Here is a 14,647-nt window from a genome sequence, read left to right on the forward strand (position 1 = left end):
ACCCTGAGACCACCATGCTATGAGGGTGCCCAAACCTGCCAGGTAGAGAGACCACATGGAGAAGCACTGAGGTACCAGACATGTGAGAAAAGATGTCTTGGACCTTCCTTGCTTCCTTGGACCCAGCCCCAGCACCAACTGAACATAGGGACAGCCAACAACCCATGGAACAGATTTGAACTAGTCAACTCCTGGAAACTTAAGAAACGATAAATTGTTGTTATTTTAAGCCACTAAGTTTGGAGTGGTTTCTTACACCGCAATAGGTAATTAAAACAATCAGAAAAATAAAAAACAAACTATATATACATTCAAGTGTTTTCCCCCAAAAAAATGGAATCACAGTGATAGAGCAGTAAGACTACGCAAAACGACCACAGTAAGCAGCCACTTCAAAAGAATGCCCGCTGATTTGCAAGGGTTTTGTTGTGCTTTGTTTTTTCACTAAATGCCCTCCCTCATTTAATTCATCTCTAGCCAAAGAACCACTTGCACTACTTTTTTCCTTCTCTAATTAGCATGCAGGGATTTCCCTCATGTTAAGAGAATGTGATATGCAAAGTCACTGGACCACTGTCTTGCATAACAAACCAAAGTCTTTTGACATCAGTGAGAAAATTCCTCAAGAATGCAAAGAACATAATGCCAATTGTTAAGTGTGAAATTCCAGGGTATTAACCCTTTCAGAGATGCCGTCTTGTTCAGTTTTATTTTAGGTTGATCAAAAGGACCGTGAAACTAGATTGGAACATTATGCACCAGACTCCACTGCCTACTTGAAAAAGAATTATACTTGGAACTTGATCTTTTTAAGATCTCCCGTATGTCCCATATTTTAACAATCAGGTTTTAAAACAGAAAGGATCATTGCCATTGAAAAATGGTGTCCAGCCAAGTAAGCCTCATCAGTCAAAGTAAAAATCTCAACCTGTAGTTGTCATTCAGGCCTTAATGTTTACCTTAGGAAATGTTTTTATATGGAAAATTGATGGCAAAGCTGTGCCCAAATGGCGCTATTCCCAACAAGGACAGAAGACCCATGGATTTACTTGCTAGGCCAATTTATTGAGAAAGTTGTCAGGGATGAGAAAAATGAGAGAATAATTCAGACGGGAAGGTATAGCCTATTCGTTTTTCTAGCTTCTATCTTTACCCTTACTTCTCATTACTAACTCTCCTGTTAGGGATGCAGATGAGGGGCCACCTGTCCACAGAATCTGACATACATACATAGAGAGTTACACAAACGACAGGCTTCCAGGTCTCTAAAGTTCCCTGTTAGGAATCAAGAGCAGCAACACGCTCATATTTTAAAGTCATCCAGAAAAGAAGTTTAGACTGTACACAAAGCCAACAACACACCCTGTTATTTTTAACTGCCACAATTAATCCACTCAGACAGTGTTCACACAACATGCATCAGCCAGGAATATAACCTCCCTATTTTAAACTCAAATTTATCTGTACTATAGAGCTGAGTGGGGAGAAACAGCTATTTTGAAATCAAACGATCTTGGATTTAAATTCCAGTGCTAATCTTACTAAGTATACTGCCTTGGACAAATTACTTAACATCTTAGCCTAAATTTCTTCACCTGCAATGTGCAAGTAATAGTCGTAGTTACCTTACAGAGTGGAGAGAAGATTAACTATGATTTCAAAGAAAAAAGAAAACTTCAATTAGGAACCAGGCACAGATTTATTATTCAACTGGTGTTAGTGATTATTATTAAAATTACAAAAGTTTTTGTTTTCTTCTCCTATAGTTTTTTTGTTTTGTTTGTTTGTTTGTTTGTTTGTTTTTGACACAGAGTCTCGCTCTGTCACCCAGGCTGGAGTGCAGTGGCACGATCTCGGCTCACTGCAAGCTCCGCCTCCCAGGTTCACGTCATTCTCCTGCCACAGCCTCCCGAGTAGCTGGGACTACAGGTGCCCACCACCACGCCCGGCTAATTTTTTTGAATTTTTAGTAGAGACACGGTTTCACCATGTTAACCAGGATGGTCTCGATCTCCTGACCTCGCGATCCGCCCGCCTCAGCCTCCCAAAGTGCTGGGATTACAGGCATGAGCCACCTCGCCCGGCCTCTTCTCCTATAGTATTAACACCAATCCCCTCAGCCCTTAATCATTGATTGCTGGCTGAAATAATCACCCAAAACTCATAATAGCACAAGAAAAGATTTATAACTTTAAAAATGTACAGGATTCAGTCTATACGTAATCTAACAAGATGATGGGTGAGGGAAAATGTGAGTAGAGAAGAAAACATACACATAATTAAATAAGATATTTGCAAAGTCATCTGTGACTCCAAGAAAATGCAGTCTATTTATTTTTTTGGGAAGTTAATGGAAAACTAATTCAGCTAGATACCTTTTACCTCCTTGGTGTATTCCCACGAGATAATATGTAATGAAGTTCTTTAAAAACCAGTAAGCACTGTGCCAACAGGGAATATTTATTGGGTGCTTGTTACATGTCAGACACTGTTGGCATTTTATATAAATCATATACTTAACCCTCACAACAAGCCACTGAAACAGTTCTTAGGCTCTTCATATTACTGGGAAGGAAGCTGAGAATTAAAGAGATAAAGCAATCTGCCCAAAGTGCCACAGATAGGAAGGGCTGGCCAAGATTCCAACCCCATGTCTATAGATCCCCAAAATCTGCTCTTCCCACCAACCAGGGGGAGGTGGTATGTCTCAAAGCTTTCACCCTTCCTCTGAATTTTGCAGAGAAGAAGGGAAATAGATTACATAATCATTTTTCATTTCATGTCTAGACTCTAGGAAACAACCCATAACCCACTAGGAAGCAGACAAGAAGCATGGGGCTGTGAGCCCAACACTGGAAATGCATCTGAGGAGGATGGAGAAATAACAATCTGAACATTCAGTTGCAGTTTAGAAGGTCAGTACCAACTTCTGACAGATGTCTGCTATTTTAAATGACAAACTTGCTTGCGTATTGTGCAGAATTGCTACACTTTCCGTTATGAAGCCATAATGCTGGTTTATTTCCAATTTCAGCACTGAAAGACACATAGAAAAAAAAAACAGAAAACCAATTGGCTTTCAATGGAATTCTGTCTGAGATTTAAGCCAGCATGTAATAAAAAAGTTATTCTCCTTAGGCACATTCAATTTTTAGACTGCTAAAGCATGGCAAAACCACAAAAATGATGTCTTTCACATATAAAGATTCAAGAGAGGACCCAAACATTATGTAAAATTAAGTTAAAGCCAATTTTTCTTCATCAGATTTAAGTTCTGAAGATTATTTAGTAGCTATTTGTAACTTCTGGAAGATACTTACAAAAACTGGAGAAATGAATTGATAAAGGAAACATTCCTAATCTTTTAAAATACAGAGATGGGGCCAGGCGCGATGGCTCAAGCCTGTAATCTCAGCACTTTGGGAGGCTGAGGCGGGCGGATCACGAGGTCAGGAGATCAAGACCATCCTGGCCAACGTGGTAAAACCCCATCTCTACTAAAAGCACAAAAATTAGCCAGGTGTAGTGGCACATGCCTGTGGTCCCAGCTACTTGGGAGGCTGAGGCAGGAGAACTGCTTGAACTCGGGAGGCAGGGGTTGTAGTGAGCTAAGATCGCACCACTGCACTCCAGCTTGGGCAACAGGGTGAGACTCTGTCTCAAAAAATAAATAAATAAACAATAAAATAAAATACAGAAATGGTTTTAAAACCATCTTAGTTTCATCACCATCATTTTGAAATTCCTATATAAAGCTATTCCCCCCCCAAAAAAATAATAATAATTTCTCTAGAATTAGAATGCACTCCATTCATCTTTGTGCCCCTAGACACCATTATGGTATTTGGCTTATGTAAGGTCTATAGTGTATTAGGCATTTAGTGCTGTTCACCAAATATTTCCAATTCTCCTTCCTCCAAGAACATTATAGGATTGTGTTTCCCTGCCCATGTGAAGTTAGGCATGGCCATTGCACTTGCCCTTCATTGACTGGCCAATGAATGTGAGCAGAACTAATATTACTTATAAGCCAAATCCCACAAGACAGTGTGCATGATTCACCATATTTCCTTTCCTTGCCCTTGTAACTGGTGACAGGGGGATATCTATCAACGCGCATCCATAGGGAAGGTCTATATGACAGCCAGCCCTCCATGGATATGTAGCACAGCCAATAAAGAAAACGGTGTTGCTTTAAGCAACTGAGACCTGGGTATCATTTGTTACTGCAGCATCATCTAGCACATCCCGTCTGATAAAAACACTGAATGAAAATTTAATGAAGAAAAATCAAGAAAAGCAAACTTGAGCCGGGCGCGGTGGCTCAAGCCTGTAATCCCAGCACTTTGGGAGGCCGAGACGGGTGGATCACGAGGTCAGGAGATCGAGACCATCCTGGCTAACACGGTGAAACCCCGTCTCTACTAAAAAATACAAAAAACTAGCCGGGCACGGTGGCGGGCGCCTGTAGTCCCAGCTATTCCGGAGGCTGAGGCAGGAGAATGGCGTGAACCCGGGAGGCGGAGCTTGCAGTGAGCTGAGATCCGGCCACTGTACTCCAGCCTGGGCGACAGAGCGAGACTCCGTCTCAAAAAAAAAAAAAAAAAAAAAAAAGAAAAGCAAACTTGAAAAATATAAGTGCAATGACCACTTCTGTGGCTCTCACCATCCTTTCTCCATCATTATTTGTGGTTCAAATCTGAGAACACTGTGCTTACCACCGCCTGATACAAACGCTAACATAAACCAAGTTGAATATTTGTTTGAACAGAGCATCATGCTGCCAAATGCCATTGTTGTCACCAGCACCTCTCAAAGATATTCAAATCTGTAGAGAACAGTCTGTTCGCATATCTTATGCCAGAATAATAAGTATGTTCCTCAGAAATGAGTACCCTTCACTCGGTGGCTAAATGCAAGTGAATTTATATTCAAAAAACCCATGGGTCAGAGCACTAGAAGCACAAATAAGAAAAAGAAAAAAAAAAAGCTCCTTTGTAGAATAACACTATTTAAAGAGCCCAAGGGAAAAAACGAGAATAAAGCAAACCAAAAAAACAAAAACATACGCATTAAAAAATGGTGCACAGATGGACTGTAATATCAAAACTATGCTATCAAGTTGGAGGAGGAATTCAGCACAGCCACTCAAGCACCACTCTCCCTCGGCTGGAACTCATCTGGAGGATTTGCACCTGCTATTTATGTTGCTGCATGCCACTTTCTTCCTTCCCAAGAAGAGATTTCAAACAAGAAGGCCCTTTCACAGGCAACTTCAAAAGAGAAACAGTCAGAAAAAAAGTAAAAAGGAGAATCAAATGCTTGAGAGAGGAAAGGAAGAAATCATGGAAGAAACCATGGAAGCCTTCAGGCAGCAATGAGCGATTGTCTTCACACAGCAACTCAAGCCCGTGCCTCTCAGCCCTGGCTTTGCCATTAGTGATGTTCTCTCTTCTCACTCACTGCCAGGAAATGACTTAGACACCAAGTGTCAACTCTTTCATCTTTCCTCAATCCAACCTGAAATCTCAGTCTGGCTTCTGCTCACAGCACTCCACTAAAAATGGAAGCCAGTCTGTGTATTTCTGGGGCTGGGACACATAAAAGAATATCGAGCCAGCTTTAAGTGTCACTTTTTACCGATAGGGAGGTAAGTTGGGTTGCTTAAAGTCACACTCTGAATAGTTAGAAGTTACTTAAGAACTCCAAATGGCCAAATGCATCGTCTATCATTTAATCCCACTTTACTTGCTTTCTCTGTCACTCCCTATCGGCTCTTCTCATTTGAAATTGGCCCCCTTCCTTCAAGGGCTTGACACTAATCTCTTCTGACATTATCTCATCTGTATTTCCTTTTCATGTATTTTAAAAACACTCACACAGCACTTATTATGTAGTGCTTTAGAGATATTAACTTATTTAATCATGATACCATGGAGGAGGTACTACCACTATTACCATTATACAGATGAGGGACAGTGAGGTTAAGTGATATAACCAAGGTCCACAGCTAGTAAGAGGCAGATAATTTGAAACCACACCAACTGGCCTCAGAGTTCATGTTCTTTACCACCACCCCATACTGTCTCTAGCCAATGCTGCATCCCTCCCTCTCTCCAAAAGATTAGAAAGTCAACACTCCTCCGTTGAACAGATCATCTTTGAGGATTTCAATTTCAGAACAATCTAACTGTTGAGCTGTTAAGACCACCCAAGGAATACTGCTTATTATTCCCCAGCACACATTTCAGAGAATTTTTTCTTTTATTGCTGAATACACAGAGGGAAAAAGGAACCAGTAAATTCTTCTTTTTTTTTTTCAAATAAATGCACCGTTTTGTAGGTAAACAAGGTGAGGAAATAGAACTAAGCTCCAAGGACTAGACAACGTGGTATGAGTTAAAGATAAAACAAAACTTTAGCTGAATCCATCAGGAATGATTGATTGAAATTTAACTGGGAACTCATGTGTTTGTACAATCTAAAGAAGGAAGAAGTCCTGTTTTGGTAAGATAACCTTAAGTCTGGCTTCTGTTTTATTTTTGTTATGTATTTTTGTAATTTGGGGTTTGAACGAGCAAGAGGGCAAAGGTCTCCTGGCAAAAGCTCCTTTGTTAAAATCCAGAAAAACAAACAATCAACATTGATGTTTTGGAACAGGCCACAGCTGCCCGGCTTTCAAACATGTTACCTTCCACTTCTTTAAGGAAATGAACACACAAAGGCTTTCAGAACTGTCTGGCCCAGCGGAGGTCAGTGCTCAGAACCAATTGATTTCTTGCCTAAGACAGGGAGAGGGCAGTAGGATAGGAAGGAGGAAATGGCCCTGAAGACTGATACATACAAAAGTGCCCACTCTCTTGACCCTCAGGCCGAAGGAAAACAAAAATCCATCATTTGTGAGCTTGGCAAAGGAAGCTTTACTTTGAAGACAAACTTTATGGGGTACTTAAAACACATGATATGGTCTTCCTTGGAGTCAGAAGAAGTGAGTAGTTCATGCAGGCAGGCCCTATGCAGTTCAGAGTGGAGAGAGGGAAGAGGTGGGAAGGACAATGAAAGTACTCAAAGAAATTAAAAGATCTCAAGCCATCAAAACATCCTCTCCAAATTTTGCAAGAAATGTTTGTATGTAAAATAACTTAACTCCTGCCACTTTCTCTGATCACCAAATAGAATCAGGAGGTGCCAATGATCAATCATTCTTTGATTTACCCAACATGAATTATATGTCTCTTTCTGTGCCCAGGAATTGTGCAAGGCACTGGAGGTAGAGACTAATAATGCCACCTCTGCATCCATGGCCTCAAAGAGTTGTGAGTTAACTGAAATTTCACTGAACACATCAAACATCTATTATTTTTATGTACGAAGTAGAAATGAGTATATTTTTTACTTAGTATCTTACTTGTAATGGTTATTTTAGGTAAAAGGAAAACCCACGTCAACTGTAAACATGAGAGCCTAGATTTTTCCACTAATTTCAGCAAGGCTGAAGAATTTTGTTTACAAAGACCTGTCAAACACACCCGGGAATGGGTGGCTCTTTTGAGCAATAATGTTTCCGTGCCAACTCTAAGTTTAAAAGGGAGAGTCCCTGGTAGGAAATGATAATGCCATGTGGAAACAACAGCAGTGTATATTGGACTCTTTACACCCAGAGGACAATCATTTCCAAATCCATCTTCAAATATGAAAGGCAGTAATATGTAGAGAACCTTCAAAGGACTGAGTTATCTGAATTACTCTAAGCATACATTATTTCTAAAGTAAAACTGCCAGGATAAAGTTATGATTCATAAATTTAACTAAAGTCTCCTGTGAAATGTCTATAATGTTATAAACATCTATTGCTATCACAAAGAACGATGTAGAAAAACACTTCTTATATACAGACCATGAAAAGAACTAAGAATCGCCTGGAATCTTACAAGAATCTTTTCACTCTCTCAGATTTCACAGTTAGCAGCCTTAGTTTCAAATCAAAACCACTCACATGCATATAAATGTTCCTTAAAACAGCAGCACCTCAGACATCCAACTCTCAGCTGCCCAGCAACCCAAGTCCTCTAAAACAGCCATGAAACTAGAAGTTTAAGTGTCTGCATATGTGGGCAGAATCCCAAACAGAAAAGCCTCCAACAGGAAGAGTGAGGAAATGTGTTTGTTAGGAAACTGTTTTCAGAGATTGGCAACTGATTGTAAACAACTAAAAGTGAACACGATTAAAAAGAAGCAGGTAGCAGAGGCAGCAGGCAAAAGAAATAGAGATGGGGGTGGTAAGAAAGAGACCACCCAGGCCGGGTGGGTGCGGTGGCTCACACCTGTAATCCCAGCACTTAGGGAGGCTGAGGCTAGCGGATCACCTGAGGTCAGGAATTCAAGACCAGCCTGGCCAACATGGCGAAACCCTGTCTCTACTGAAAATACAAACATTAGCCAGGCGTGGTGGTACACACCTGTAGTCTCAGCTACCTGGGAGGCTGAGGTGGGAGAATCACTTGAACCCGGGAGGCAGGGCTTGCAGTGGGCAGAGATCATGCCGCTGCACTCCAGCCTGGGCAACAGAGTGAAACTCTGTCTTTAAAAAAAAAAAAAAAAAAACACTGCCTGAGTGCCTGAGAGTACTGAAAAGCAAGGGTGGAAACCAAGACCAAGAGAAAAGGAATAAGGAAGAAATAGATGAGATGGGATCAGTTCATGGGATCAAGACCCTTCCCAGACAGGAAGCCATTAGAAGTCACTATCTCTCTGTATTAAAACAAGCAAATTACTTTTTACATCTGTTCCATGTTTAAAATGTAAAATGTTCAGAAGGAAAACAGACATGCCCTTCTTAGTTTAATAACCCATTTGTATCAGGCCAAACCCCAGATTGTTAAAAGCAATGAACGACATCATACTCTTCAAGCACTGATAGAGGAGATGGACCAGGGGAGTGACTGAGGAATCTGGTGGCTGAGAGGAATATTTTTACAATTGAGAGACAAGGCTAATCAGGATCTAAAACAGACACCTAGAAGGAAGACCAAAGACGATTTTCCTTCTGATTTTCTCTTTGCTGCAGAGCCTAAAAGAAGTACAGGTTTCCTGCAGGAAACAGAAGACGAATGATAACAATAGCCACTGTCTAACCCAGGGGTATCCAATTTTTTTAAGGCACACTGGGCAACAGCTAACAGCAACATAAGCAGGAAATAGTTCCAAAAAGCCACTATGGTCTGCAAAACCCCAAAGTTCTGAAACCCAGAAGTATGCAAGCTTGGTGAAAATTCAATTAGTGACAAAACCTGACCTGAACTGACTGACAGCTGCATTGTCTTTATTTATTCAATGTGAACATTCATAAGTTTCATCACAAAACAAAAAAAAAATGGTATGTTTGGATATGGGTGCTGCTACTGAAGAAGTTACATAATACATGCTATCTGCACTGTATAAACTTTTTTAAATCTGAAAAATTCTGATATATGAAAGGCGTTTGGCTCCAAGAGTTTCAGATGAGGGTCCACGGGTTTGTAAGAATCCATGGTAAGATTAAGCAGCCAATAAGGATCTGGGAAAACAGCTTTTAACTTTAATCCAGGTGGTTTCATTCCACTGACATTTTAAAAACACTCACTATATGCTTGGTGCTGAGCTATGTACTAATGTGTTTATTTCCAATGGGTCTCAATTTGATTTCTGCTGTATATATAAAACAAGATCAGAAGAAAGAATCATGATCACTGCTTGAATCATTAGCAGAGAGTTCCACGTTCACAGGGAGAGAGAAAGAGAGAGGGAGGGAAGGAAGGAGGGAGGAAGGGAAAGAGGGAGCCCTACGTCATATGTATAAGGCTAGTATGCATGGTAAAAAGAAAATAAAAAGTTTAATTAAAAAGTCTGAGTCAATCATATCAAAATGAGAGAAAGGGCAGGAGGGAGGGAATCACACTAATGATGGTATGCCAGTATCCTATTCTAGTTATTCTGATGCTCAGAACATCACTCATGGGCAAACATGGGCTCACTGACTGGCCCTGGCAGCCTGAAACCCCACTGAGATTCCCTATGGTACTTCACAGTTACCCAACCCACCTTTCCCTTATCTCCACCAAGCCACTCACAATCTTTCCCATATTAAACACTTACTTTCCCCAAACTCCACACCTTTATAGCACTTTCACCGAAAATTTAACTTCTCAATTCTCAGCCCTCACCCAAGAATTCTCCCAGACTGGGATAATCACAGACACCAGAATATTTTGATGTATTTTGTATATATAGAATGTATCTGCTTAGAGGACTTTTGGTCCCACCCACTCTCCCGCAAGTTATAGGCTTGGAGAAGGCAGGAGCTTCAGACCTGTTTGCTTGTATTAAAACAAGCCCACAACTGACCCATTTCTTTGCCTCTCCCAATAGACCACCACCACAGCTTCTCACCTCGCCTCCCATTTCCACTCTCAAATCCATCTGCTAGCAGTCTCAGAGCTCTGCACGATTCTTTTTTTTTTTTTTTACCCCAAGACAACATATTTGTATTTAATGCAAATTACTTTTTGCTCATTTGCAAAATTCATTTTAACAGCCTCTTGATAATGTTGGTGTGCATACCACCCAAAACTCTCTTTCCCAGACTTCATGAAATTCAAATCTTTCCGTTTGTGGATAGCTGTAGTCAAAGCCAAAAGGCTTTCCCTGAAGAGATTACTTGGAAAGAAAAGTTAGGGCTTCAAGCCAGATCATAAGTTTGCGGCTTTCATTACTTCTCCATATCATACGGAGGGTGTCTGATGCTGATGTCTGTCAAGCACCCCATGAATGTTAGCCTTCACAGTAGTCCCCTCAGAAGGGCATTCATTCATTTCATTGTGGCTGCCGTTGGGTAACAGAACTCCATTTTAAATCCCCAGGCTGGGTATGGTGGCTCACACTTGTAATTCCAGCACTTTGGGAAGCCAAGGCAGGAGGATCACTTGAGCCCAGGAGATCAAGACTAGCCTGAGCAACGTAGCGAAACCTCATCTCTACAAAAAAATTGAAAACATTAGCTGGGTGTGGTGGCACACACCTGTGGTCCCAGCTCCTCAGGAGGCTGAAGCAGGAGGATTGCTTGAGTCCAGGAAGTGAAGATGGCAGTAAGCCATGATTGTGCCACTGCACTGCAGCCTGGGTGACAGAGCAAGACCCTTTATCAAAGAAAAAATAAAATAGAACAGGAAAGAAAGAAAAAAGAAATGTCCCTATCTGCTAGAGCCACACAGGAAAACCACAATCTGGCCACACAAGCTAAACAGCTTTTTACTCCCAAATTGATTACATACCATTTTCCTGCTCTATCTTTGAAGGTGCTTTCTATTTCTGAAGAAAAAAGGTATCAAGTAATGTCTACATTTTTACTAAATTGATGTTCAAAATTTTTCTTTTAAAAAAATTAATATTAACCTTAAAAGCTTATTTAAAATAAGGTGATACCATACCTGGCCTGGCGCGGTGGCTCACACCTGTAATCCCAGCATTTTGGGAGGCTGAGGCAGGAAGATCACTTGAGATCAGGAGTTCAAGACCAGCCGGGGCAACATGGTGAAATCTGGTCACTACTAAAAATTCAAAAATTAGCTGGGCATGATGATGCACGCCTACAATCCCAGCTACTTGGGAGGCTGAGGCACAAGAATCGCTTGAACCTGGTGGAGGTTGCAGTGAGCCGAGATCACTCATTTATCTCAAAAGAACAAATAAATAAAATAAGGTGATACCCATTGTGAAGATAATTTGCAAAGAGAAGTTTCAGGTATATTTGATGAAGGACAGCACCAATGAGAAAAGTCTCTAATCTCTCTCACTCTCTCTCTCTCTTTTTCTTTTCTTTTTTTTTTTTTTTTTTTTTTGAGACAGAGCCTTGCTCTGTTGCCCAGGTTGGAGTGCAGTGGTGTGATCTCGGCTCACTGCAACCTTTGCCATCCAGGTTCAAGCAATTCTAGTGCCTCAGCCTCCCAAGTAGCTGGGATTACAGGTGCACGCCACCACACCTGGCTAATTTCTGTATTTTTAGTAGAGACGAGGTTTCACCATGTTGGCCAGGCTGATCTCAAACTTCTGGGCTCAAGTGATTCACCCACCTCACCCTCCCAAAGTGCTGGGATTACAGGTATGAGCTATCATGCCTGGCCTCTAATCTCATTGTGATAACTGAATTGCTAATTCATCTTTTTAATTGTATTCTTTTATAGTTTTGCCTCACAGGACAGTTCATTTAATACTGGAAACATCACTTTCAGTCTTATGCTTTTTACACTGCTTATAAAATCAGGACCCAGAAATGAAAAGACCAGTGGCATACTAAAAATATCAACCAAAGTAACATCAGGTCATTGCAAAACAACTGCATTATACCTCAGTTTCCCCATACATAAAAGAGAGATAACAGTACCACTACTTCGAATAGTGTGCGATTCTATTACTAAGACCCTAAATACCTTCCTATGCTTCTTTCTGAGTTTGTTTTAAAATCACAACCAGTAACTGTTACATATAAGAAAAAGTAGGAAGATTACTACACTTAGAATCAAATTTGTGTTTGAGTCTCAACTCTGCAAATCTGCTCACCCAAATCAGCGATGTGACCTCTTAAGTCTCTGTCTCCCCGCCATTTAACTCTTGATTCACACCCACGTATGATTCTAAGGAGCTTACACAGAGTAACTTACTTCTCACAGCACTCCTATGAGGTGGGTACGATGATCTCCACTTTACCATAAGGAACCAAGTCACAGAGTAGGTAAATATGTTAACCAGGATCTCACTGCTACTGGTAGAATCGGGACCCAACCCTGTGGAAGTCTAGCTTCAGAATATCAATACCTCTTAATCACTATGCCACACTACTTGGGGATACGATTCTTGGGGACAGCCCTAACAACCCCCAAGGTTGCGGTAAGGCCCAAAGATCCAGGTCAAGGTGTACACGCTGTACAAACACAAGCATTAGTTACAAATGTGTTACTCGAGTAAGCCTTGTATGCACCTTTTTGAAGCAAAGCCTACAACAATTACCAACTAGTAAGAAGAAATTCAAATTGGCCCACATACAGTAAAATGTGCTTTCTCCAGCATTCTTGCAATGAGGAATCTCTATCATCTAGCTCTTGGCAGCCACAAGGTAACACCTGCCATCAAATTTTCCAGGCCAAAGCCATCTCTTCCACGTTCTGCAGAGCAGAACTTGGGAATTTCAGTGGAGGACCTGCCAAGCATGTGAGCATATCTCAAGGGCCTCCTGAGGCCAGCATGTTGGCCCTGCCTTCAGAGCTCCCTGCATCTCACCTCCTTGGGGAGGAGGAATCGGGTTAAGTCAACCTAAGGTGTGGTTCGTATTGGGAAGTCCTATGTCCAACTCATCCATCAAATAACTAAGCTCTAGCCAACTCCTGAAATAAAGTTGGCAAATAAAGGAACATTATTAACCCCACTGGTAATCTCAAGGGGCAGGGCTAGATTCTGGCATCATCTCGTTTAGTCCTACACCCTGAATCCAAGGCATGGCTCTGGCAGACCTTTTATTCTGACCTCTATATCTGGCAGATTTTTATACAGATGACATGATAACTACTTCCACAGGCATGAAAAATGGGGGTGGGAACATTTTTAAGTTCTACTATTATAATTCAAGGCTATTAAGTACCAAAGCACTATTCTGGGCATTTGGGCATGTTACCTCAGTTAATCCCAATCAACCTGTGAGGTAGGTATTACCATCCTGCCCCACCCGCCGCCACTGACACATGGAAAATGGAAGCCCTCGGGTCTGGCTGACAGTATCTCTCATAGTTTCTCATCATTCAGGTCTCAACTAAAGGGTCAGCTCCACAGAGAAGCTGGCCTAGAGCACCCAATTAAAATCAGAAGGCCCCCCATCCACATTTCTCAGCCCCTCTCTCTATCACATTACCTTGTTTAGTTTTATTCATAGCACTTTATATTTCTGAAGTTCTTATGTAGTAGGTATTATCTGTTTATCTCCACTAGAATGTCAGTTTCTTGAGGGCAAGGAAACTTTTCCATCTGGTTCGAAGTTATATCCTCAATGCTGATAATAATACCTGTCAAAGAATGGCATGGGAGGGAGGGAAGAGGGAAGGGAAGAAAAGTGGAAGGCAGAGAGGAAGAAAGGAAGGAGAGGAGGGAAAAGGGAAGGAAGGAAGAAAGGAGGGGAGGAAGGAAGGAAGGAAGGGAGGGAGGGAGGGAGGGAGGGAGGGAGGGAGGGAGGGAGGGAGGGAGGAAATAAATGTAGGCTCTTCTATAAGCTTCACAAGGAGAAAGGGTTATTGTAGGCATTAAAAAAAACTTAGTGACTTGGCCGGGCACAGTGGCTCATGCTTGTAATCCAAGCACTTTGGGAGGCCGAGGTGGGCGGATCACGAACTCTTGTTTGAGACCAGCCTGGCCAACACAATGAAACCTCGTTTCTACTAAAAATACAAAAATTAGCTGGACGTGGTGGTGGGCATCTGTAATCTCAGCTACTTAGGAGGCTGAGGCAGGAGAATCTGTAGAACCCGGGAGACAAAGACTGCAGTGAGCTGAGATCGCGCCACTGCACTCCAGCCTGGGCAACAGAGCTAGACTCCATCTCAAAATAAATAAAATAAAATAAAATAAA

General features: G+C 41.5%; 1 protein-coding gene and 1 long non-coding RNA gene across 12 annotated transcripts in view; both read right to left on the reverse strand.

Moving 5' to 3' along the window:
• The window catches only part of LOC105487715 (LIM and calponin homology domains 1), a 344,201-nt gene that overhangs the window by 269,281 nt on the left and 60,273 nt on the right, over positions 1-14,647 (reverse strand). For 3 of the 11 annotated variants that reach the window (XM_071093678.1, XM_071093677.1, XM_071093676.1), the window contains exon 2: positions 13,937-14,087. The exons of the other annotated variants lie outside the window; for them this stretch is intronic. The gene's annotated coding sequence lies outside the window, so the exon portion shown is untranslated. The remainder of the gene's footprint in view (positions 1-13,936; positions 14,088-14,647) is intronic. 11 annotated transcript variants of the gene reach the window in all.
• The window catches only part of LOC105487714 (uncharacterized), a 62,131-nt gene that overhangs the window by 13,835 nt on the left and 33,649 nt on the right, over positions 1-14,647 (reverse strand). The window lies entirely within an intron of this gene.

This window comes from Macaca nemestrina, chromosome 3 (assembly GCF_043159975.1).
Source record: "Macaca nemestrina isolate mMacNem1 chromosome 3, mMacNem.hap1, whole genome shotgun sequence".
Lineage (NCBI taxonomy): Eukaryota > Metazoa > Chordata > Mammalia > Primates > Cercopithecidae > Macaca > Macaca nemestrina.